Source organism: Panthera pardus, unplaced genomic scaffold (genome assembly GCF_024362965.1).
Source record: "Panthera pardus isolate Hobbes unplaced genomic scaffold, ASM2436296v1 HiC_scaffold_8, whole genome shotgun sequence".
Lineage (NCBI taxonomy): Eukaryota > Metazoa > Chordata > Mammalia > Carnivora > Felidae > Panthera > Panthera pardus.
Window position 1 is genome coordinate 22770587 of NW_026527013.1, and position 26701 is coordinate 22797287.

At 43.6% G+C, this 26701-nt stretch overlaps 1 protein-coding gene across 4 annotated transcripts in view; it reads left to right on the top strand.

The window, feature by feature from the left end:
- CACNA2D3 (calcium voltage-gated channel auxiliary subunit alpha2delta 3) overlaps window positions 1-26701 on the top strand; it is an 859023-nt gene that overhangs the window by 151361 nt on the left and 680961 nt on the right. The gene's annotated exons all lie outside the window — the stretch shown is intronic.

Below are 26701 nucleotides of genomic sequence, written 5' to 3' on the forward strand. Positions count from 1 at the left end.
CTCAAAAATAAATAAATATTAAAAAAACAAACCTAAAGAACTCTTATAATGCAATAACATAAAGACAAATAACCCAATTAAAAATGGACAAAGGATCTGAATAGATATTTATCCAAAGAAGATATACAAAATTGCCAATAAACACATGAAAGTGTTACATGAAAAGATGCTTGAAATCATTAGTCATCAGGGAAATGAAAATCAAAGACCCAGCGAGACACAGCTTCACACCCATGAGGATGACTGTAACCAAAATGTCGGGTAATAAGTGATAGCAAGGATGTGGAGATATCAGAACCCTCTCACATTGCTGGTAGGAATGGAAAATGGTGCAAATGCTGTGGGAAACAGCTTGGTGGTTCTTTAAAAAGGTGAGCATAGAGTTACCACATGACCCATTGACTCCACTCCCTCGGTATGGACCCAAAAGAATTGAAAGAAGGGACTTAAACAGATATTTGTACACCAATGTTTGTAAAAGGATTATTCACAACAGCCAAAAGGTGGAAATAACACAAATGTTCATCAACAGATGAATGGATAAAATCTGGTAAATGCACACAATGGAATATTACTTAGCCATAAAAAGGAATGAAGTTCTGGTACCCACTACAACATGGGTGAACCTTGAAAACATCATACTGAGTCAAATAAGCCAGACCTAGAAGGACAAATACTGCATGATTTCACTTGCATGAAGTACCTGGAATAAGCAAAGTCATAGAGACGGAAAATAGAAAAGAGGTTTGCGGGGGTTGGGGATGGGAGGTGGGAGTGGGGCTTTATTGTTTAATGGGTACAGAGTTTCAGTTTGGGATGATAAAAAAGTTCTGGAAATGAATAGTGATGATGGTTGCACAACATTGTGAATGTGCTTAATGCCGCTGAATGGTACACTCAAAAACGGCTACAGTGATAAATTTTATGTTGTGTATATTTTACTGCATACACAAAAAATAACCTATAAAATGAGAGGAATCTTGAGTTTTCCAAGACAGATTTTTGTCCTAAAGTCTCTCACTTAATATGGTTAACTTATTGGTAATTACAAGAACTTTTGTTAATTCTATTTTCTAACAAAAAGTGAGCTCCTGATATTATTAATGTGCTAACATTAAATTTTGTAATGCACTAAATGCATTAGTTTATAACAAATGAGGCTTGGAATAATCCGAATCCATATATAAAATAAATGAATCTCAACCATCACATCTTTTACAAAAATTAAATAAAAATGGATCATAGATCTAAGTGTAAAATGTAAAAGTACAAAACTTTTAGAAGAAAATAGAGGAGGAAAACTTTGTAGCTGTGGATTAGGCACAAAAGTGTTAGGACACCAAAGCGTGATCCATTAAAAAAAAAAAAAAAGATGGGGCACCTGGGTGGCTCAGTTGGTTAAGCATCCGACTCTTGGTTTTGACTCAGGTCATGATCTCATAGTTCATGGGCTCGAGGCCTATGTTGGGCTCTGCACTGAGAGTGTGGAGGCTGATCGAGATTCTCTCTCTCCCTGTCTCTCTGCTTCTCTCCTGCTCACCTAGGCATGCTCTTTCTCTCTCTCAAAAATAAATAAGCAAACAAACAGGTCATGATCAGGTCATGATCTTGTGGTTCATGAGTTTGAGCCCCATATCAGGCTCTGTGCTGACAGCTCGGAGCCTGTAGCCTTCTTTGGATTCTGTGTCTCCCTCTGCCCCTCCCCTGCTCACACTGTGTCTCTCCCTCAAAATAAATAAGTATTAAAAAAATTTTTTTTAAATAAACATTAAAAAAAAGAAATTGGAATTCATCACAATTTAAAACTTTTTCTCTGTGAAAGATACCATTAAAAAGGTGAAAAGAAAACCATGCATTGGGAGAAAATATTTGCAATTCATGTGTATGACAAAAGACTTGTATCTATAATATATAAAGAACTCTCAAAACTCAAGAATGAGAACAACAACCCCTGTAAAATTGGGCAAGATTTGAACAGACATTATACCAGAGAATTATATAGGTGACAAATAAGCATATGACAAGGTGCTTAACATCATTAGTCATTGGAGAAATGCAAGTTAATAACACAGATATTACCACACACCTATGGGAAGAACTGATATTCTGTCCCCGCTCCCCTGCCCCCCCCCTCCCCCGCCAAAGCCAAAACAACAGACCCTGACAATACAAACGTTGGAGAGGATGCAGAGTAAATGGGACTAACAAACATTGCTGGTGGGACTGTGAAATGGTGCGGTCACCTGGGTGGCGCAGTCGGTTAAGCGTCCGACTTCAGCCAGGTCACGATCTCGCGGTCAGTGAGTTCGAGCCCCGCGTCGGGCTCTGGGCTGATGGCTCGGAGCCTGGAGCCTGTTTTCAATTCTGCGTCTCCCTCTCTCTCTGCCCCTCCCCCGTTCATGCTCTGTCTCTCTCTGTCCCAAAAATAAATAAAAAACGTTGAAAAAAAAAATTAAAAAAAAAAAAAAGAAATAGTGTGACAGTTTCTTATAAGTCAGGCATACACCCACCCGATGACCTAGCCATTCTACTCCTAGGCATTTACTCAAGAGAAACGAAAACTTATGCTCACATAAATACCTGTACCTGAGTGGTCATAGCAGCTTTATTATTATTATTTATTCACAATAGTCCAAACCCTGGATGGGTGGCAAGGGCTGTGATGAGTTGAAAGAGTTGGGGTCCACAAAGGTGCATAGTCACGGTGCGGGATTTATCTAGTTGGGGGCAAGGAGTTTTGTGTGGAGGGAGTGGTGCTCCAAGATAGACTTGACAAGTAGGTGTTGGGGAGTGTGGAGCATGGAGAACATTCCAGTAGTTGTGAACTCTGGGGTTGCCCTCCCCACGTTTGAGGAATTCCTAGGCTTTGGCAGAAGAGGAAGGTGTTGAGTGTGGCTGGAGTACAAGTGCAAGATGGTGGGATGATGGATGGAGGAGAGGTTGGCAGAGTTCAGGTGGAGGACACCCAATGGGCTGTCTCTGTCTCTGTCTCTGTCTCTGCCCAGCCTTGGAGGAGCATGTGTTCTCAGGTGTGCGTTCCAAGGGCCTGAAGGAGGGAGGACTGGGCACGGCGAGGCTGGGGGGATGTTGGGAAGGTGCCTGAGGCATTGAGGTAGAGAGGTAGGTGGGTATGAATTGGAGTTGGCTTGGTTGGCATGGTTAAAAGTGAACATTTTTCAGCAGAATCATGGGGGAAGATCAATCAAGCCTTTTCCAGAAGATTGCTTTGTTGTTTTCCTTTCCCTCCCCTTCTTTCTTGGTGTTTCTCAGGAAAGTTGCTTTTCTCTTTTCTTGCCCTCAACCCCCATCTCACAGACTCAGGTCTGTTAGAGAGGGAGCCTTACTAACATAAGATGGATGGGTTTGGCCATGGGGCATTCTGCATTTCCCAGGATAACATTTGTCTTTATTTTAAATCATCAAAACAGCATTTAAGGGAGAACAGGGATCTGTGCATGCTTTTATTCACCGTGTTTTCCAATTGCTGGCATTATTCTCTAATAACAGGATGTGTACATGATATGATGTAGAGGCCACTGGGCTGCAGAGGAGCCATTAGCTTTCCCTCAAAAATAAAAAGAGAGGCTGCCGTTTGAATAATGATCCCTGGCTGTTTTCTTTGTACATGGGCCATTTCCTTAATTAGGTTTCAAGCTTCATCTCTCTTGTTTTTAACTAAAAAGCCAAGTGAGAGAGAGACAAATTGCGTTGTGGGGGAAAAGGACAGGAATGCGTTTCATGCAAAGTAAGGGGAGAAGGAGTAAAACGGGAGATCGGCGGACACCCCAGTGGTCAGGCTGACTTGGGCAGAGCTGGGCTTGGTTCTGGACTGAATTTAGCATTTTTCGAGGTCGGGGGACCTTTGTGCACATGCCAGGGAATACGTCCCCTGCTTCCTATCCGGAGTTGTGATCCAGGTCTCAGAATTTGTCTTTGGGGTCACCTTTTCCTTCACTCTGCCTTGAAAAGATCTGACAGCCTGTCTCAAAGATGCACACCTTAAGAGTCAGACAGCCTGGATTCAAATCCTGCGTTGCTGGGAACCAGCTCTGTGACCTTGAGCAAGCCATAGCATTTTGTAGCTCCAGGTAAAATGGGGTGGTAATAGCAGTCACTTCACAGAGTTGTCCTGGGATTAAACTATTGACTTTTTATGTGAAGCATTTAGAAGGTGCATGGACAGTCTCATTGAAGCTCAGGGCTGCTGCCACTGCCTAGTTATTACTGCTCTTAATATCAGCCTCCGAGAGAGTCCTCGTGGAGGCTTTAGGACAGATGCAGTGTTGCTATTTCATAACCCCGTCTGCATTCAGGGAAAGGGAGTCGGCATGTTGGAGCCACAAATTACAGAGAACGTTGACAACCTCATTTATTTTCCCCCAGAGTGTTGTGTTTTCTCACCTGTTGTTTTTAACTTCTGAGCTCCCCGAGCTGCCCAAGATGCTGTCATATTTTGAGTCTGTTGAATGTGGTAGGAAATAACTTCGAAGTTAGTCTGGGGCCTTGATTCAGAAGTTCTGTCTTCTCAAATCAGAGTACTTTGTGTGTTAATGTAGAATTTTTCCTTTTTAAAGCCAGACAAATGGTGGCACCGCTGAACAGCTTTCCTGATCTACATCGGCAGGAATTCCTTATTCCCTCAAAGAACTTCCCCTTCTCACCCTCTCTCCTGCTGCTCCACTGCATGGAGAATATGGGGATGAAATCTAGTCTCTTTCTTCAGAACTCAGATTGTGGTCCATGGACCCACAGCATAGCATCAGCTGGGGACTTGTTAGGAATGCAGAATCTTCAGCCTCACCCTAGATCTGAATCAGAACCTCCATTTTAACAAAACCCCTGGTGAGATTCATGTGCATATCTTGCTCTCAGTGGGAAGATGTCCCAGTAAGTCAAAGTATAAATACCAGCAAGGGGGACCAAAGTCTGGCGCTGGGGGATGAGGGGACTTCCTACAGGTAGGTTGACTGAGGAGTAGGAGTTGGCTGGGAGAGGGTGGGATGAGGGCAAGTAGAGGAGGGAGGGGCCTCTAAAAAAAATGGATGTACAAAGCCAGTGACGTCAAGATCATTTGACCTGACAATACTTTTCTCGATTTGGTATTTATCATTTCTTGGATCCTTTTTAGCACTCATACAGGGGCATGTGGTTGGGTCATGAGAAATAATTTTTGAATAATGCAGAAGTACTTACATTCCCTGGGAATTAGAAGGGGAGGTTATGGGTGGGCTTTGGAGTCCTCCATCTGGGTCTGGATCCAGACTCTGCCATTTGTGGGAAGAAACTTGGGTCAGTTAGTAGCCTCTGCAAATCTTGGAGTCTTTATTTGTGACGTGTAGCTTCGGATACTTTACTGGCCTGTTGGGAAAACTTAGTTTGTAATGAGAGTCATGAAATTCATGCTTCTTGACCTTCAGATATGTGGTTTCCTATTTTTTTTTTTTAAGTCAGTGCTTTATAGCCTATCTGAAACATAATAAAGGTGGTGAGGGGGGGAATAGAGTCATGTACTGCACTCCTGGATCTGGGGCCATGGAGAGTTACCCTCTATGTCATTTGTAAGAAGAGTGTTTGCCCAAGTAAGTGCCTTACGTTGGGTGCTTCTTCAACAAATGTGTACATCACGTTTTCAGAGCTACTTTTCCCTTTGCGTTTTCGGTTGATGTGCCAGTTTTTCCCTTTTGCTTTCCTTTTTCTGGTTAACCTTATGTAGCCCACCACTGTATTTAATGAAAGATGAATGGGTTAAAGAGAACTTTTTCAGTAAAGGGTAAGTGACAAGATTTGAAGAGTCCCCCAGGGAAAGAGGATTAACAAAAGGAGACATTATCCAATGAGATACAAGTGAATTAACAAATTGATTTTTTGTAAGGGTTAGAAGACACAAGATTTAGTTGGAAGATAAATATTTGGTAATTGAAACCTGTAAGTGTTTTGTTGCTGGTTTTTACCCAGGGAAGCTTTGCCCACAGTGAAAATCCTATGGCTAAAATCCTACAGCACGGAGTGATGTAGACCCTATAAAAAGGATGCCAGACTCTTTCTCTCTTGGTATTTGTCTCTGTGCATTTCAGATAATTTCTTTTTCAGTTTTAGCAATTCAGAGGATTTCCCCTCTGACCAGAGGAGCTAGTTTAAAACTTACTGAGAATAATTTGGAACCAGAAACTTAAATCATATCTTTAACAGAGGAAATTCTTTTATTAAGAGCTTTCTATTACCTTTTTGTTCATTTCTCCCTGCACGTCACCTGAATTCCATGAAAGCATTTCCATGGGTTTCAGAGGAGTGTCCTGAGACCCATCTGCCTGTTGACGGCAGAACATGGCAGTTTACCTGATGGAGGTTTTATAGGATGTGATGCCCTGTCGTCAGGTGATGAACTGAATGTAGGAAATGCCGCGGGCAATCTCTGCCACATGGCCCGTTCTCTGAAATGGCCCTCGCGTGCCTTCCTGTCTCTGACCCTTCCAGAGAATGTTGGGTTGGATTGTTTGACTCATTAATTCACAAAGGATTATTGATTTTCTGATGATCTATAGCTTCTTCGCCTTCAGGATATAGGCTGTGCTGCAGACAGAGAGGGGGTGGAGGTTGTTTGGAGGTTGTTAGAAGACAAAAGTGACTGTGTGCATCAGCCCCTGACTTAATTCCAATCCCCTACCATTATTCTTTATTCATGCCTCTTTCCCCCTCTGTCTGTTAGTGGAAGAAATGGATATCTGATTGCATATTTGGCTTTTGATTATGCTGCTTTTTGGGTACCAGTGTTCCCAACAATGTCATTTGTTACCAGTTCTTATTTTTGATGGCCCATTGGGTGAATTGGTATCTTAAAGTATGTTGTAATTATGAATGTTCAGAGATAGGAAAAAAGGAAAAGAAAACATATTTTAAAAACATACAGATCATATTTACAGATCTAATAATTCATACAGATCTTGTACAGATATAATAATTTTCATGTGAAATTATTATGTGTTACAGTAGTCCCCCTGATATCAGTTTTACTTTCTGTGGTTTCAGTTACCTGTGGTCAGCCACAGTCTAGAAGCAGATGCTTCTCCTTCTGACATTTTGTCAGAAGGTCAGCCGTAGCCCAAGGCTACGTCACAGTGCCTACATCCTTCACCTCACTGCACGTCATCACGTAGGTGTTTTCTCATCTCACAGCATCATGAGAAGGGTGAATACAGTACAGTAAGAGACTTTGAGAGAGACCATACTCACATAACTTTTATTTCAGTATGTTATTGTAATTGTTCTACTTTGTTATTGTTTTGTTAATTGCTTAAGGTGCCTAACTTATAAATTAGAGTTTATCGTAAGTATGTATGTGTAGGGAGAAACATAGTGTATGGTGTATATATAGTGTTTGGTACCCTCTGTGGTTTCAGGCATCTCCTGTGGATATTGGGAGACTGACTGCTATGTTAAAATTGCCAATGTACTGCATTCATTAGTTAGGGTTTTTCAAACAAAGCTTGGTCATCCTGCCAATTGAAAGAATCCTTAATTTCCTTTCCTTGTTCTAGTTTTCTTTGTTCCCCACATTTATCTCTGTATAGCCAACAAAACACAGCACACACACATCCACAGATGGACACACACACAGACATACGTTCCACGAAACACGGCATGCACACCTACACAGGTGGACCCATATACATCTCATGAAACACAGCGTGCACATGTACACACACACACACACACACACACACACACACACACACTCCAGGTTTTGGGGAGAAGGGGAGAGAAGGATGATTCCCTTGCAGCCATACCCTTGGATCAGCCCATGTTTGGAAAAGATGAGTCCTATGACTCAAGCGGACTTATGTCTCCCACCTGACCATTGTTTAAGATTCCTTATGCAGATTTAATGTACATTACAGAATATGTAATTTAAGGGAAGAAAAGAAAATACCTTCCTGAAATTGAATACGAAAGCCTGTGGAACAGATAACGCACACAACTTTAACAGTTCCTGTCTCACTTTGTCATTGTTTTGATTTCTGATTGATCACATACAGGTTGGCATTGACGTCTGACTGCACCAAGCTCAGATTCACTGAGAGCTCTTAATATTGTATTCGGTTTTATACCAAACCTGTGGACTTGAACAGCACATTCTCCTTTCACGTAAAATCTTTCAGCCAAGGCTTCTAGCCTTATAATTTCTCTGCTGAGAACAGTTCCAGCATCTCCCAGCTACAGTAAAATTGATGAGCGGCCCCCAGAAAGTTGAATCTCTATGTGAGGGCTCAGGGATGGAGATATGGGAGTGGTTGGCATGGTTCTAGGAGCCTGTTTGCAAAGCAACTTTTGCTTGTGAAGAGGATTCTCTACCATGACTTTCCGATATTGACAAGGTGGCCTTTTCAGTGGAATGTGTTTCTCAGAACATGACTAAACTTCCATGGAAAAATTCTGAAGGGGCTCAAGTACAGAATGGAAACAGCACTCATTGGATCTTCTAATTCTCCATCTTGAGTTTAGTGTTTCCAGGCTGTTCGCCAAGAACTCCAGCTGAGTATGCATTCTTCATCCACATACGTATTCTCCCACCCACTAGGACCTCCTAATAATTGCAAAAGCTCAAAATGGAACTGGCTTTCACAAAGTCTAATGAGCTATGAGGAGACGATGTCCATGTACCAATGGGTATCAGGGTGGATGGCCTTTTATGATTGATCTCCATGACCTCACCCTATCTTGTTTGTCCACTCTTCCTTCATCTGTTTCCCTCCTCTTCCTCCTCATCCAGTTGTATGTAGAAGCATGTGCTTAGGCTTGGTCCTGGGATCCCTCTCCTGCTCTTCTTTCCTTTGCCTTCTGCCTTCTGTTACTGTGAGTGAGGTCATTCGTTCCCAGTGCTGTCTTTGTTCCTTGGCTCCCCTCGCTTAGGGTGTGGGCTCGTGCCATTCTCTTCGCCTGCTAGTTTCTCCCTTTCAGTAGCACCCCCCCGCGCGCCCCAACTCATTCTTTACCTCTCTGTTGTAACAGTAGTAGTTCCTTGGAGAGGTCTTTTCTCTATCTCATTTGGGTCTCCCTTGTTGGGTGCGCTTGGTGCTAGTTGTCGCAGTATATGATGACACGTGTGTTCTGTGCTTTTATTTGACTGATATCTCCCCAGTAAACTCTTAGCTCTGTGAGGGGGGAGAGTTTATTGTTTCCACTCTTTAGAATAGTCCCACCATTTAGCACAGTATCTGGCACATAGTATTTCCTAAATATTTAAGATAGTCAGTCGTTGACTTGATTTGATAGTCTTTCCTGACACTCTCTTGATCTTGTTGAAAGCATTGGTTTTCTTCTAATTATACTTGATTTCCTAATGGACACTGCTTTGTTGGTGTGTTTCCTAAGAATAAATTAATTCAGAGTCCCATATTCTCCTAAAGAATTACCTGTAGGAACTCTCTCATTGGGGGCCGTCTTCAAAACTCTAATTGTCATGGCAGAGTGTGTTCACATGTATGTACTGTGCTGTGTGCTATGTGCTATGAAATGTGTTGCTGAGTCTGCCATTTGGTGGCCCTTCTGAAGTTTCACATTATGACGCCCACACCTGGGGTCTTGGCTCCTGGACCCTCAGTTTTCTTACCCACCCAGTGTAGCAGCTCTCTCAACAGTTGTTCTGAGAAGGCAATGGGGCATGAAAACACTTGGCAGGAGGCCTAGCTCAGAGGCTGCGCTCGGCCATTGTTAGCTGCTAGCATGATTGAGTAGGTGGTTGACTTGGGGCAAAAAGTCAGCTCATCTGCTGTCAGCCTCGTCAGTGACTTCAGGTTCTCTGCTCCAGGAATCCAGGTGCTCTCTGTCTTTTTTCTGCCATTCACGGTCCTTATCATAAGAGCCTATCTGAAGGCCAGTCGCTTCCAAGAAGCCTTGACTTAGTAGCTTACAGGTCTCTGAAGATTCTTTGCAGCTCACCTGTTTTGTGGTGTGCCTGCTTTGTGCCCACATGGGGCTATAAAATGTGGTGAGGCCAGCGGCTGCCCCAGAACTAGTGCTGTCCAAGGTGCCCTGATGGTGCTAATGGGGTAGAGCAGAGAAGACAGCATTGCACTGGGCCCTGACCAGACCCAAGACGTGCAGTCGGAAGATGCAGGCTCCAGGTTTGAAGAGGGACAGGAACAAACAGGGTGGCAAGAGGAGTCTAGAGTCCATTGTCCCCTGACAGATCATGGGGACTGTATTTACCGTGAAAAAACAGGTGACACAGGCAGCAGATGGTGCCAAGTACTGCTATGAACACTGTATATAAGGAAACTCATGTCATGTCCATAACAACCCCATGAGATCATTGTTATTATTACCCCCGTTTTTCAGATGAAGAAACTGAGGCAGAGGATAGCCATGACATCTTTTCTGAGGGCCCATGGAGAGTGAGTGGAGAGTAAGTGGTAGAGTTGGGATTCTCCTCCAGTTAGTCTGTGCTCTTACCCTTATGCCATACGACCTCCTCATCTCTCTTCTAGAATATTTCAAGGCAGGATGAGACTTGGTTTGTGTAACCAGTTAGCATAACTGGGTTCTAAAGGCAGCTATTACAGCAGGGGCAGAGAGAGTTCAAGTTGAGAACATTTTCTGTTGCTTGTGCTCAGCGCTGCCCAGAAGTGGGCTGCAAGAGGCTCCTTGGAAGAGTCCAGGGGCCACTTGTCCAGGATGCATTGGATGGAAATTCAGCGTTTGGAGGGAGATTGGGCTTGGTGATGGTCATCAGGATTTGCATTACATGCATTCATATTGAAAACAATTCTCTAATCCAGGCTTTTACAACCTCTTCGTGTGGACGTATTTGTCTGGATAATTCTTTGTTGTGGGGATTACCCTGTGTTTTGTAGGATGTTTAGCAGCATATTAGCCTACACCCGCTGGCTACCAGTAGCAGCATCTTCCTACAACCCCCTTTCAGTTGTGAAAACACACAGTGTTTCCGGATACTGCCAGATGTTCCTGGGGGACAAAATGGCCTCTAGTTTAGAACCACTGCTCTCAATGTAACCCTCCTCTTTTGTGAGAGGCCCATATTTCACTATCTTGACCCCAAGGGCCCGAGGGTCCCAATGTATTCCAGTGAGAGCTGGGGTTGTCGGACCCCTGAACACTCCCCTTCTTTATTTTGGTGGTTCAAAGGATGAACTATTTTATACTTAAGATTTCTGGGGGAATAATTAGAAAATATATCCTGTTGTCATCTACAGGATGCTCTCACTTTGGTTGTAAAGAAACAATTATACTTCTGCATTAAAAGAGTCTGTAAGGGGGCATCTGGGTGGCCCAGTCAGCTAAGCATCCAGCTCTTGATTTCTGCTTAGGTCATGAGCTCACTGTTGTGAGATGGAGTCCTGCATCAGGCTCTGCTTTGAGTGTGGAGCCTGTTTAAGATTCTCTGTCTCCCTCTCCCTCTGCCTCTCCCCTTCTTGTGCACGCTCATGCTCTTTCTCTCTCTCTCTCCCTCAAACAAAAGAAAGAAAAAAAAAAAGAAAGAATCTGTAAGGATATAAACCACAGGCTACACTGTGGAACCGTGGTATTTTGGGATAGTGGGATTAAGGGTTTGTTTTGTCTGTTTATTTGTTTTCTATTTGCTTATGTCTACCTTCTGATCTTCCTACAGTGAGAACATTTTGCTTTTATAATAAGAAAAAGTCTCATTTTACCTTCAACTATGTTAGGAGAGTGATTTGGGGAGGTCAGAACATGAGTTCTGGAGCCAGCCTGCCTGGACTGGAATCCACCCTTACCTGTCTATTTTTTCACCATCTTAGACTTTGCTTCTTCCCATTTGAAAAGGAGTATCATGTAACAAATTTAGAAAACTGGAAAAATTGAACCAAAACTCTGCCACTTACCCCAGCCATGGTTAAAATTTTGTTGTGGCCCCTCTGACTGTCTTTTGCTTTGGGTTTTTACATGACTTTAGTTATAAACATCATTCACTTCACTTAGCATTAGTTCATGAGCAGATTTCTATGATAGTACACATTGGGTGAAATAGTTTTTGACATAGGCATCTTGTAGCTGTGCACAAAGGCCAGCTTTTCCAGTGGGTTGTTTAATTCATGTCTTGCATGCAGCCTTCTGAGTTAGTCATATTCCCTTTTGCATGTTATGAGGCATTTATTATACTTTTATGTCAGTGATTACTAAATTTCTTTGAACTTGACACTTTATATATTTTTAATCACACAAATAATACATGAATATATGGTCTTTGTGAAGAATTCTAATAACCCAGTAGTATATAGGGAAGAAAATTATCATTCTCATCAATTCTGCTCTAACACCATGGCCTGAGATAAATATTGTTTCCAGTTTAGTGTTTACCCTTCCCTGATCCATTTGAGAAATCATCATTTATTGACAGAGCACCCAGAGAAACTCATAAACTATGATCTTCACTTACATAGACAGCAGAGCCATCTGCTAGAATTAATCATTACAGGAAATGCCCGCAATTTGATGTATATGTTTAATATAGAGAAATCTTAAATTGGATTGTAAATATATGCTAATGACCAGGCGGTACATGCACGTGACAGAGACTAGCAGTCAACAGGGATTGTACGTTCTGATGCTGCATGTGAATTGGGGCAGATGCCCTGTCACCAGCTGCACATCAGCTGACCTTGCCTGGGACCTCTTGCTACTTTTGGGTAGTATGTACAGGTGCTAACCTGTGTTCACGCCTTAGAGAGAGTGCAGGAGGCTCTGAACTTAGGTGGAAAAGGAGACGTCTTTTATTTTCACTAACCTCCAACTGAAATGTACTGCTTTATCTTACAAGTGTAGGTAACAAGCCACAGTGGTGCCTGTGACTTAGTCATTGACAGAAATCATAGATATTTTCATTTTATATCATAGTCCATGCAGATATCTCCTTGCTGTTGGCACTCATTCTTGACACTGATGATATGACAGCTACAGACTCACCACTAGATCTTGTTATTTAAGGCACCGATGAAGAAACACGGGCATTACTGCATCACAAATTTATGTTGTAAACATTTCGAAAACTGAAAATCCATATCATTGGCTTCCTCCCTGTGTGTTTTCTTTTTCTCATCTAAATGTATCATTCTGAGAAGGGGGTCAGTGGGATTCACCAAATGCTAGCGCAGCACTCCCCGCCCCCCTCCCCCCCACCAAACCACTACAAGTCTCCATCTTAAAGGCACATCATATGATGGCAATAAGAATAAGGTGGGTGAGGTGGATGTATTGATTGATTTCCTTATATTTTCCTAAATACATCTTAGGAGAGAAAATACTGGTAGCATAGTGATTGTGTGTGTGTGTGTGTGTGTGTGTGTGTGTGTGTGTGTGAGAGAGAGAGAGAGAGAGAGAGAGAGAGAGAGAGAGGGAGAGAGGGAGGGAAAGGGAGAGGAGAGGAAACATTAGTTAACATTCTCTAGGACTCTTCAAACCACCACGGGAAAAAACCCTATTTCGGGAGGAAACGTGTGGGCTTCCTTCATCCTGTCTAGATTCCTCAGTTTCAGGGCCTCATTTCCGTGCCTAGCAACCCTGAGGAATCCAATGCTTTCGGCCATAAATGGGGATCTCTAAGGTAAGCCAGCCTCAGGTTCTGAGCCCCAGGGGACCCAAATGGTGAGGAGGAGGACCCCTAGCTCTTGTCCCCCCTGGCTGATATGCTGGTAAGACAGGAGGTGGACATCTGTCCCTTATGAGCCTGGGCTGGCTGCTGCCGTGTCCGTGCGTCACACTCATATTACAGTAGAGATCATATCAGTGCCTGCTTCAAGGGTTAGTGATAGATGCCAGGAAATAGTCTGCACACTCTAGCACATCACTGCCTGTAGGAGATGCACGCCCTTGTTATTCTGTCTCGGTCTCCTCACGTGAAGATGTCTGGGGAGGAAGATAGTTAGAGATGTTTTCTCTGGGTCTCAGAGTGTTCGAAGAAACAGAGTCAGGGGCAGATTTCACATAAAAACATAGATTTCTGGCATCTCTTAACAAATACAGGATTGGGTAACCACAGGGTGCCCCTCTCCCCACAAAGATCAGCAGAAGCCGAAATGTAACCACCATTTAAGGGTGGGACAGAAACTCTGCCCTTTGCCACAGACCCCAGCCTACCTTCCTTCCCTCACCTGATATGACCCGTTCCTCTGGGAACGTTTGAGTTAGTGGCTTCTGAAACGGATTATTCCTCAGTTTCTGTCGGATTCTAACACTGTGAGTTTAAAAATATTGGGGAGATGTTTATAGCAGCACTATCAACAATAGCCAAAGTATGGAAGGAGCCCAAATGTCCATCGATGGATGAATGGATAAAGAAGATATGGTATATATATACAATGGGGTATTACTCAGCAATCAAAAAGAATGAAATCTTGCCATTTGCAACTACGTGGATGGAACTGGAGGGTATTATGATAAGCGAAATTAGAGAAAGACAAATATCATATGACTTCACTCATATGAGGACTTTAAGAGACAAAACAGATGAACATAAGGGAAGGGAAACAAAAATAATATAAAAACAGGGAGGGGGCAAAACATAAGAGACTCATAAATATGGAGAACAAACTGAGGGTTGCTGGAGCGGTTGTGGGAGGGGGGATGGGCTAAATGGGTAAGGGGCACTAAGGAATCTACTCCTGAAATCATTGTTGCACTGTATGCTAATTTGGATGTAAATTTTAAAAAATAAAAAATAAAAAATAAAAAAAATAAAAATATTGGAAAGAAGCGCTATGTGCCGGGCTTGGCGAAGTATGTAAAAAAAAATCAGTGGTGGTGAAGTTAGGGACAGCTAAACTCCTCAAAGGCTCTGATTATGTCTTGCATTTCAGCATAGGGGTGGTTCTGCTGTGACGCCTTCAATTTTTGAAACTGTTTATGGTGGATAAAATGGGGTGTCACCTGCTGCAAACTCGTAGAGCATCTGTGGGCAAATGTGAGGCAAAGAGATGTTTCCACGGAGAATGCTGATGCTCTGGACCGTTTTCTCTTAGCGTCTGACCTCAGCAGTAGGGAACAGAATCTCCCCAACCTTTCTACAGGGGAAGCTTTCCACCATGAAGAGGGAGACTGAGTTTTCAGCTCTTCCTTTCAGCAGGACAGAGGGCTGGTTCAGACTGTTAAGCACGATCCCACCACGGTTCTCTAAATTCCCCAATGAAGAGCTAGGGTCTAGCTGTGCCATAAACCAGAGCCTGTGTTCAGTTTGGAGTTGATGGAGTTAAAGGTTCATTCGGATGCAGCGTCCTAACCCTCATTCCAGCTTCTGGCTCTGTTAAGTACAGAAACCATTTGAGCAGCTGCAAATAGTATTAGCTCTAAGCTTGTTACAGATCTTGCAGACTCATTCATTGATTGCCTTCGATTTCCAGGACATCTTGGATATAGAATTAAAGAGACTTTAGTTAAGCCAATTAACTTTTGTGGTGCTTGGACAACTAATATCATATGCTAGAGAAGGTCACTGGTGTTATTCAAATAGCAGTTTTATTTGAGCTGGGATTAAGGAAATCGGACAGAAGGTCTAAGAATTGTTTATAGTGTGTTCCTTTCTGTGTTGCAATATCTTGGCCTTTAACTTCTGAGCCTGACCGTAATTACACATACAAGTGGTTGGGTCATATTATCCTTTCTGTAGATTGTGACTTGATCGTGCCAGCTCCAAATTATCCATCTTGTAGATGGTTCCCAGCCAAGTTTTAATCGGAGGTTTCATCTATTTCCAGTTTATCAAGCTTTTAAACTGAAGTGTGGTGGTTGAGAGTATAGACTCTGGGGCCATGCTGCCTGGGTTCGAATCCTGGCTCCGTGACAGCAGCACAGAGAGCTCACAGATCCTGGAAGATTTAAGCGTCCATTTCCACAGTTCGACTTAAAGCCTGGATATGGCTCCGAAGCCACCAGTTCGTTTCCCGGGCTCTGGTACATCGGGGTGGGCTGTATGGCCAGTAAGTGCCAGTGGAAGGTGAGCAGGGCTGATGCATGTCACTTCCAGGCTTCGGAGTGAGGAAGCAGGCGTGTCCTTCTCCACACCCTCTCTTCCCATCTGCTGGCTGAATGCAGGAGACTCCAAGGTCTGAGGGGAGAGCTGAGACGCACAATGGGAGGGTCCTGGGTCCTTAAATCACTACGTGGAAAACTGAAGACAAGGAACGGTTGGTTACATGAACAAGAAATAAATGTCTATTGCGTTAAGCCCCTGAGATTTTGAGATATTTTTGTTATAGTTACTCCTGTCCCTCTAATTCATCCAACCACTTACCGGTAGTATAACCTTGGTAACTTGGCTAATGTCTCTGTAAAGTGGGAGAGAACAATACCAATCTGACTGAAAGTTAAGTGCTCAATAAATGCTGGTTGTTATTATTAAAAATAAATTATTATTATTATTGTCACTGTTGTTGCTATTGCCTCTGATCCTTGGGGAGCAGGAAGGATGAATTCTTTTAACTTGGAACATTAGAACACTGTGTTTGAAAAGAGTAGGCTGGAGAAAATAATCTATCTCAAGTAGTCCGGCTTTGTAAAGTAATGTATTATTTGTGGCTTGGCTGTATTTAAATTCGTTGGTATACATAAAACAGTCGTGAATGCATACAATGAGATTTTTCTCTCTAACACACATGGACCTGTAGTCATCATTTTGGCATTTAGTGTTGTGAGGATGTAGGCGCAGCATAATGTTTGCATTTCAGAGCCTCAGATCCCCGTGCAATAATCCAGAAAATACCCAGGAACTGGATTTTTTAAAAATAAGCACTGAGTCCATTTGATTTTGTTCAGTAGACAGGTGAGTTTCCCATTTTTCAAGCCGTATGTTATGCCACCATGCTAGGGCAAGGACAGTCATAGCAACAGCTGGTTTAGTAGCTTGCCTCTGACTTAATTTCCCTCATATAAAACAGGAATCTAATGCAGCATTCACACTCAGTTTTATCACCACGGAGCTAAAATTTATCAGTGGCATTTGTCCAGTTGACTGTGTTGAACAGTAAAAGCTTATGAGACTTATCAAGGTTAAAAAAAAAAAGGAGCATAGACGGTAAAACAGGGAGAGGAGAGATATCCATCTTTTAATTCAGGAGCTGACAGTCTGAAAGTACGAGAAATCTGTCAGAGACCACCCACTGCAGAGCCGCTGTTCTAAGGAGCAGTGTCTCCAGAACTCTGTGATTTAATGGAGGGCGCTCCAAACAGCTAGCTGGGAACAGGGACTCCAGTGACACTCAGGTGGGGGGCCCTGGTAGTTCTTGGGCAGTGCTTCTTTGAGGTGAGTACCAGAAGGCACCTTGAGAAGTAATTTAGACCAGACCACAACCTCCATCTCCCAGCTGGAGGTTCTTAATAACATATTGAGAAAACTCTGCTGCCTTCAGTGGCGGTCCATAGCCATGCTTTTCTCCCCAGAGAGCAAGAACTACGTGCAGGTGATCGTTCGATCCCACAGGTGGTCTCTGTTTTCTGCAGCCCTGCAGACGTTGGAGGCCAGCTGCTCCCTGCCTGCTCTCTATTTTGTTCTTTGGGTGGTAATTTAGTGCCCTGTCTTCCCCTCCTTCTGTCACTTCCTAAACAGGGTCTCTTCTTATGCAAGTTGTCTCTTGTTCTGATGGCTTTGACAGCAAAAAATTGTATCCTGTAAGCATTTTCCTCACTTACCTAGGTCTGGAAGAGCACTGCATTTATCGTGGGTATTTTTTGGACCTTGGAGACACTGATTGGAATACCTGTGTGAAACAGAGTTATTTGTACAAAACGGCACTTTTCACTTTCGAATAGAAAAATATCCTTTTGCGACCTAGAGTTCCATGAATTCAGTTGGGTTCGTTGTTATGGTTAAGAAGAAGCGTTCCTAACATCAGCTTAAAGGCTTTGGAGATATATTTACTTGGAAGCATAATTACTTTGGAGTGTTGTATTTTGAAGTGACACTTCTGTATGCAATAATTGAGTCGAGAGGAATAGTAAGTACATTTATGTCATAATAAGAAAATGACACTGCCTATAAGGAGAGAATCCAAAAATTGTAGATGATTAGTTTTTATTGCAACACCTTTAGTAACATATCTGAAACTGTCATTTCCACTATGCAAATAGACTTCAAGCATCTAGTTCCTGCCAGCAGGGAGCCATTCCCCAAAGAGTTACTGTTGAAGACCCCTCAGTGCCTTGGGAAGGTGTTTGAAAAATGCCACTGCCCGGATCAGCCTTCAGGGCTAGTTCATCGGTTAGACTGTGAATGTCAGTTCAGAGTTTCTTCTTGTTGAGGCAAGAGAATGATCATTTGCAGAAGTTATAGAGCAAATGTCAGAATTTATTCCCACCTCTGCCAACACCATCACCATTTTTTGAGTACATTCCTCTGTGGCCAGCATCCTGCTGGGTGCTTTACACACTTGACCCCACTTGATCACCCTAAGCACACTATGAGGTCTGGTATCATCCCCTTTACCGATGAAGGAATGGAGCTGATGGAGACTGAGCAGCTTGTCACATAGCCAGTGAGTGGTAACATTAGCACAGAGCCTAGTGCACCTGGCTGGAAAATCCCCGATCCTAGCCCCATGTCAAACTGTCTAGCAAGTGGTATTCGTGTTGTTGATCTTCCTGTGTCTTAAACCCCAGCCAGCGATTCTAAGCCAAGCAGGATGCTGCTACCAGGTTCCAAAATCAAGAGTAGTCCAGCAAAATCCACGTAGATTTTTCTTACCATCCCATCGTGGTTCTCCATCTTTGCTGCGAGTAAGACTGAGGAGACAGCAGGAGCTGAATCAGTTTCTCCCGTTGGAGGGATATCTGATGAGTTTGCATACAGTCTACAGAGACTTTTCCTTCCCTTCCCTCCCGCCCCAACCTACCATTGTTTCCACTATGCATCCAACCTGGGTCACAGATGTCCTGCCTCTGTTTATCAGCCATCTTGTGACAGCTCATGACTGTCTCAGTACATTAATAGCATACTTCATAGACTTCTTTTCTCAAGAGGCAAGGAATTATACATGCTGGACAGTCATCCCTTGCCTGTGACCCTGGGCGAATGCATTGTTTTATATCCTTCCCTGGGACCTCTCTCCTCCCTGATGACTGTGATGTCCTTCCTATTCCTGGCCAAGCTTTCATTGTTTGTAGGACTTGTGGTTTGTGCATACTTCCTGGTACTCACCCTCCCTCCTCAAGGAGAAATATATGTTTGTGCTTTATAGACTGTTATGGGCTCAGTAGGAGACACACAACACCCTCCCACATACAGCAGACATGATGTAGCTGCAGTGCAGACAGTGTGACCTCGGATGGAGACCTGCACAGAATGACTAGGTGGGCTATCGGGGCTCTAGTTTAGATTGAAATGACCCATGCAGCTCAGTTCCAACTTGTTTATTCTGTATTTTTAGGAAAATGAACCAAAAGTTGGCTTCCTTATACCCCAAGGGAACACATGCATTTGTCAATAGTCCCCCACTCTCTCCACCCGCCTGGCACATGGTAGGCTATTTCCAAATATTTGTTGAATGAATGAAAATAGCAGTGAGTTCAGTTGAGGTTCTTTTTTTGTGTTGGTGTGATCCTTATTTAAATGATTGGTTTAATGAGTTTAGCTCCTGTACTGTGGCTGTTTCAGAGCTGGAAGGAATGAGAATAAGATCGAGAATTGAACCTTACGGTAGGAACATAGAGTATCTTCTGCTCTTATGTTAACAAGTCACCTTGAAGGGTTCTGGGCTTAGCCTCTCTCCAGGGTGCTTTCCAAGTAACAGGGTTTACCGGGGGATCTGGGCCAGGGGATTTCAAGGGAAGTGCTGGAGGCTGAGGGGAGGGTTGGAGAAGCAGGCCAGTTTCTCAGAATTTCTCTCAAGTCATGAGCTTGAGTAAGCTCCCCAGATTCTCTTGCCATCCCCTCCCCTGGACATTCTGCCAGTCTTCATCAAGTGGTTGAATTATGCTGAACTAGAGATGGAATCTCAAGTGTCTGGTGAGAAAATTTGGCCAAGAGACCATGTTCGGATGCACCAGCGCTTTGGCCCAGGGCAATCCCTTACATCCGTCTTCTGCGTGAGCCATTTTGTTGCTGGTGTTACAGAGGTACTCAGAGCCCCTCTTCATGTTTGGCTCTTATCCCAATTAACGTGACTGGCCAGAAGTCTCCTAACTGGAGCCCCCTCTTTGGGGGCTGTTCCAGGTGACTCACTTCTAGATATGCAGTTGTCACGTAGGAAAAAAATGACCTAAATGTATGAACAACATTAAGTGCTCTGACAGTGAAGCAGTGCTTTTCTCTTCCTGGTGTTTGTGTGAAATGATCTGGCAAAATAGATGCTGCAGAAATAATGCATTTCTGTGTCTCCCTTCTCAAATGATGAATGTTCTTGGCTCATCACAAGATTTCTTGCCAAATGCTGATTCTGCTAACAGAAGGAATGGAAGCTTCAGATGTTCTCTTGTGACAGAGGGAATAAAAAGTCTCAGGCTTGCTCTCCTTCTGTGACATTAATGCAGAGAGGTGTTCTTGGGGGAGGGCTGTGTTCTGCCTCCACCCTGGTCTTGGCTAAAGCTACAGTCTGTGTTGTTCAGGCATCTCTGGCTACCCCCTCAAGCCAGGAGGAGACCCAGAGGCTGGAGGTGGCCCAGCAAAGAGTCGTGATACCATCAACCAACCTGTTGAAATTTGTTTCTTACGTTAAGAACTTCAGTTCCAGAAAGCGCTCGTGTGAAAATACAACACACGCTACTGTCTTCTGTAGCAGAAATGCCAAGAGGGAAAACCAGGGGAGCATTAGGATTTGGAGTGGGTATTATGTGCAGTCACTGCTCCAGGGGCTTTCACAGACTTCCTCCCAGTAGGCCCCTCCAGCGGCCCTGGAAGAAGGGCATGAGGATTCCGGGCTCTCTGAGGAGACTCGGAGGAGACTCGAAGCCCAGGAGGTTCAGCGATTTCCTGGAAGTGACGTGGCCAGCCAGACCAGGCTGCTGCTGCATCCGGCCGTCAGCCCTCTTGATACCTTCCAGGGATCACGTCTCTCCATCCCTCAGATTCTTGTGGCCTCTTTGCAGCTCCGTCTCCCCTATCCCAACCACTCAAGCCCCTCAACTCCCTTTCTGCATTCAGTTTTACCTCCTTCCTCCCCTTTTTGCACACTAAAGTTTTTCAAAAGCAAACATCCAATTGCTGAGTCCCTCCCACCCTTGAATCCTTCCAGGGTGGGCTCTAGCCTGTCTCCATACCCTACCTACCTTCATGTACCTTCCACCTCCCCAAATGAGAATAAGGTCCAAACTCTTAATCCTAGCACACTCCCTTAATGGCCCGGCCGTGCTTACTTCTTTGGCCTCGTCTCTCAGCAGAGCCCTTTCTTTGTCCACCCATGCACCAGTGAAGTGGAAATAGGGGGCAGGGGGTGGGTGGTTCCTTGAGCTCCAGGCAGCCTCTTGTCCCTGGACCTCCATCCCTGCTACTCCCTCTTCCTGGCATGCTCATCGCCTGTTTTGTCTCTGACCTTCCCAGCCTTGCTATCCATTAAAGGCCCAGCAAGAAGGGAGTCACTGCCTTGACCTCCCCATCCGGGTACTTACCATGATGTGTCTTATTAACCTGTTTACTCAGCAGAACACTCCTGACCAATAGGCTGCCAGCTTTCTGCAACTTGGCTCTACTCATCATTGTGCTTGGTGTCTAGTACCCTGCCTGACATACCAGAGACACAAAAGAGAAGTTTGCAGAACAAATGAAATGTGCTGGAGACAGGATTCAAATCCAGCCTGGCCTGAGTTTTTAATGAGGTGGCATGGTATCTCTTCTGTGTCCTGTCTTTTCCTCTGCCTTCCTTTGTGTGTTTACAGGGAACTGCTGACCCTTCCCTGACTCCTTTTCCCAGCTGAAGGGCTGCTGCTTTCATATGAAACAGATATAATTGCTGGTGCAGTCCTTGAAGCTCTAGGAAATAAAGTGCCACTGCCTACACAGCTGTGTGGGGAGGCAGACCCTGGAGAAAAAGGAGTTTGGGGGTGATTTGCCTCCAGGTCTTTCTTGGTACCTTGGAGAACAAAAGACGTTTTGTAACCCAAACACAGCCAAGGAGTAATTCATAATTAAGGCTCCGGGGCTCATTTCAGAGTGGGCGTGCTTCTCTCTCTCCAGATATTTTCATTGTCAAGAGCTGTGTCTGCTCCTTTGAGGCCGGGCTCCAAGCTCACCCCCTGAGGGGCCCTGGGAGGGACAGAGCCCCCTGCTGTGGTGTCCAGGGTACCCTGGCTGCATGGCTTTTGCTCCCCTGGGGGAGCCTGGGAAGAGCTGCAGCTGTCATTGGACAGGGCAGGTCGTCGGGGTTTGGTATTTGACTCTCTTGGTGAGTCCAAGCCACCTTTGGCTACAATAGCACTGAGACAGGGGGTTAGCACAACAGTCAAATGGGCCCTCTGAAATAAGTTTGCAAATATTTAGACTGCCTGTCCTTTACCCCTATCCCCAAGTTCAAAAGACCAAGAGATTAGAAGTCAGACCTCAATAGGTTTAAAATTCACTCTGACCATTTGGCTTCCAACTCCTGACTAAACCTCTCCGTGCCTCAGTTCTCCATCTGCAATTTGGGGATAATACCTACCTCTCAGGGTGGCTGTGAGTATTAGACAAATTAATATGTGAAAAGCTTCCGGCACCGTGCTGAGCCTGTGGTACACAGAGGACTCATTTTACTGACTTCCTTAGGCTCTGCTAATGAAGACACGCCGCTTAATTACACAGATTCTAATTGGGACCACATTTCCCTAAAGAAATCTGTTTATTAGGTGTCCATATGCTGTTCGCACATAACTACAACTTTTATATTTTCTAATTTCCAAAATAGTATGTTCATTGTAAAAATTAGAAAATACAGGTAAGCAAGAAAAGGAAGAAAAAAAATCCTGGGTAATCATATAGCCAGCTGTGAATACATGGCATATGTCTGTATCCTTGTAGCAGGGTGTTCCTGTGTATGGGTGTATACAGTAGATTAGTAATTTAAAACAAAAAGGTACTGATTATCGTCTGGAACATATTGTAATATACTGGGTGCACAGTTCCTACGTTGCTTTACACATTTTGGGATGGCTCTGTGGAATTCTCTTGTACTGTTGTAGCTTCCTCTTTCTAGTTGCTGGAGGTCAAATTGCTTGGTTTTATACAGTAGGCACATTCTTTTTTTTAAATTGTTTTTAATATTAATTTATTTTGGACAGAGAGACAGAGCATGAGGAGGGGAGGGGCAGAGAGACAGACACAGAATTCGAAGCAGGCTCCAGGCTCTGAGCTGTCAGCACAGAGCCTGACACAGGTCTCGAACTCACAGACCGCGAGATCATAACCTGAGCCGAAGTTGGACGCTCAACTGACTGAGCCATCCAGGAGCCCTACTCTAGGCACATTCTTAAAGGTTCTGATACACATGACCATCCCAAGCTACTAAGTGCTTATTACAACTGGTTAATGGCTGTCACTGTGTTACTCTCTCTGTTCTTCAGAATCCTTTGATTCCAGCAAAGTGTAACGTTTCCTGGTAAGAGTAAGGCATTACGTTGTTTGACCCAATTCCAACAGGCATTAACACATCTTGAAAAGTAGGATTTTTTTTTTTTTTTTTTGCTTATGGGAGAACTTCCCCAGAGTGGGGAGAAAGTAGTACAAAAAAAAAAAAAAAAAAAAAAAAAAAAAAAAAAAAAAAAAAAAAAAAAAAAAAAAAAAAGAGGTTAGAGTGGGAGAGAGCCAAAGCATAAGAGACTGTTAAAAACTGAGAACAAACTGAGGGTTGATGGGGGGTGGGAGGGAGGGGAGGGTGGGTGATGGGTATTGAGGGCACCTGTTGGGATGAGCACTGGGTGTTGTATGGAAACCAATTTGACAATAAATTTCATATATTAAAAAAAAAAATTATACCAATATTATACTTACAAAAGAAAAAAAAACAAAAACAAAAGTAGTACAGGCTTGGCTCATTGGCAGGGAGGACCCATTGTCACATGTCCTGAAGGGAGAGGACTTGGGCTGGCAGAGGAATGGAACCAGTGAGTGGTTGCGTTTGTCCCAGATCTGGTGTCCTGAGCTCGGCAGAGAGTTTTCTGTGAGATTGTTTAGCTAGGTCACCAGGCACAAGTGGCCCTGGGAGACTGACAGCCCTCCGTAATGCGACTGGCTCCTTTTCACAGAGCAGACTCAGAGGGAGAGAGGATGTAGGAGGATCTCATGAAAACTTGGGGGCTGGTGGAGTTAAATCCATTCCCTTCTAGAGGACTCTTGGGAGAAAACACATGCAAGGAACAGATATGGCCAGAATAATGGAGCCCTATGTAAAAAAAGATTCAGGTAAAGGCTCATTGTGAAATCTGTGTTATTTTTCTTTAGCCTCTAGATCACCTTCGGTTACAGAATTACAGGAGACAGAGATTTATTTCACTGACTCTGTAAATAATAGATTGACAATTTTGTTTCATTTTACTCGCTTCTTGAACTTTGCACTTTTGGTAGTGAATCAGCCTTGGGTATAGGCTGGCCTCAGCTGTTGGCTTTTGGAACACATCTGGCAGGCAGCAGAGAACCCCCAGGACTTTTGGCTCCAAAAGCATTGGCTTACATTTGAACTTAGGGAATGTTTCCAGTGATTGTCATTGAAGTTTTATTCGTACACCAGAGGACGCTGTTAGCTTGAGCTGGAGTTGGGCTGCTGGCTGGAGCCCCACATCTCACGCCAATCCAGTTAGACTCTCAAGGGGTGGAGAGGTCACATTTATGGGACCAGAGCACAATGCAGCCGTACCCTTGCCTGTATCTTCCTTGTACTGTAACTTTGAAATTGTTTCGCATTAAGCTTCCTTCGGAGAAGTCCTGTGAGTGTCTGCTGTGGGTGATCGCAAGGGCCTGTCCTTGCCCCGCAGGCCACATGAGCTATATAGTGCCAGGAGAGATGAGGACAGAGTGCTCTGGAGCTCAAAGGAAGGGTACAGCCCCCTCATCTTGGATAACCAATACAGACTTGTTGAAGAGGAAGGGAAAGCTAGAAGGAGGAGTTGTTTTCCAGGTGAGCTGCAAGAGAGACTCTCAAGACAAACATGTAAGATGCTTATGGATATTTTCAGGCAGCAAGGAGAAATGTGTTACTTACAACCCATGGTACATTATAGGACAGTGCGGAGCAGCACTGAGCATCTTATGAATAACGTAGCAGATGTCTGTCTTGGTCCAGACTCAGGTGGTCTAAATAGCATTTTGTATATTTCCTTAGGCTCACCTTAATTCTCAGAAATACCAGGCCCTTAGGCCTGACATTTAGGTTAGAGTTCCCAATACCCAGTCTGGGGGTCCCTTCCTGCCCTCCTCACCTCTGCTCTGTCAGTGTTCAGTGCTGGGCTCTGGGGACACGAGCCAGATGCCCTCAGACTCCAGGGACTTCATTTTAGTCTGAGGGATCAGAAGAATTCTCTCTTCTGTTTGTTCCCATAGGGTCATTCCCTCTGTCCTCAAACTCTGCTCTTGTCTTTTCACGGCACCCAGTATTATTGCCTCAATCGACTTGGAAATCTAAGCTAGGAAGGGAAGTACTTTGTGTGACACACACACACACACACACACACACACACACACACACACACACTCCCTTTCTCTGGGCAAGGAACAACAGCCTCCTCTCAGTGTACATTTTTTAAAGTAAAAGAGAGGAAATGGGGAGGAAATCTAAACTTTTATTTCAAAAATTATCCTTCTGTTAAAAATGTCAGTCTATCTTCCTCTTCAGAAATGACTCTCAAGGTCTTTAAAGCTGAGATAAGATGTGGAGCCCCTCGTTTTTTCTAAGTAGGAGTTTGGCATGAGGGGCTAGTAAGTGGTTCAGGTTCTCCTAACAAATACAAGTGAATGTAAGGCCCCCAGTATTTTTAGTTTCCCAGTCTTTTGTAAGCTGTGTAAATGTGAGAAATTCCTGCTGCCATTGAAGTTATTTCAAACCCCATTTGGGAGGTATTTATTAATAAACAATATTTCTTTCCAGTGGGGATGAAATTAAATCTTTAGTTAAACCAAACTTTCTGGTCCCAGGACCCCTTTACATTCTTACAAAATACTAAGGACCCCTAAGAGCTTCTGCTAATGTGGGTTGTATCTATGGATATTTGGCATATTAGAAATTAAAACTGAGACATTTAAAAATTAATGAATTCAAGCATAAAAACTCATTACATATTAACATAAGTAACATATTTTATGAAAAACAATTGTGTTTTCCCAAAAAAAAGAAAGAGGAGTGGTACTTCTTTTTTTTTTTTTTTCATTTTTGCAGATCTTTTTAATGGTTTACGAGAAAACAGGTAGATCCTCATATCAGTTTCTGTTTCAGTCTGTTGTGATTTTTTTAAATCTATGAAGAAAATCTGGCTTCACATAGATATGCTGTTGGGGAAAAGGAAAATTTGAGGGACCCCTGAAAGGGTCTCAGAGAATCCTCAGGGATCATGGATCACTTTGAGAACTGCTGCTTTCAACAGATAAATCACTAGAGTATGTGATAGGCTTTAAGTGAAAAATAGTCTTTGAGAGTTTGAGTAAATTATGGGTTAAATCAGTCTTTTATGAACAGATGAACACATTATGAAATCTTATATAAAGTATTGTTTTTATGGTTTTTGTACTTATGATACATTCTCCTTTCTGTGAGCTCATTGGGGATAACATAAGAAGTCCACGATG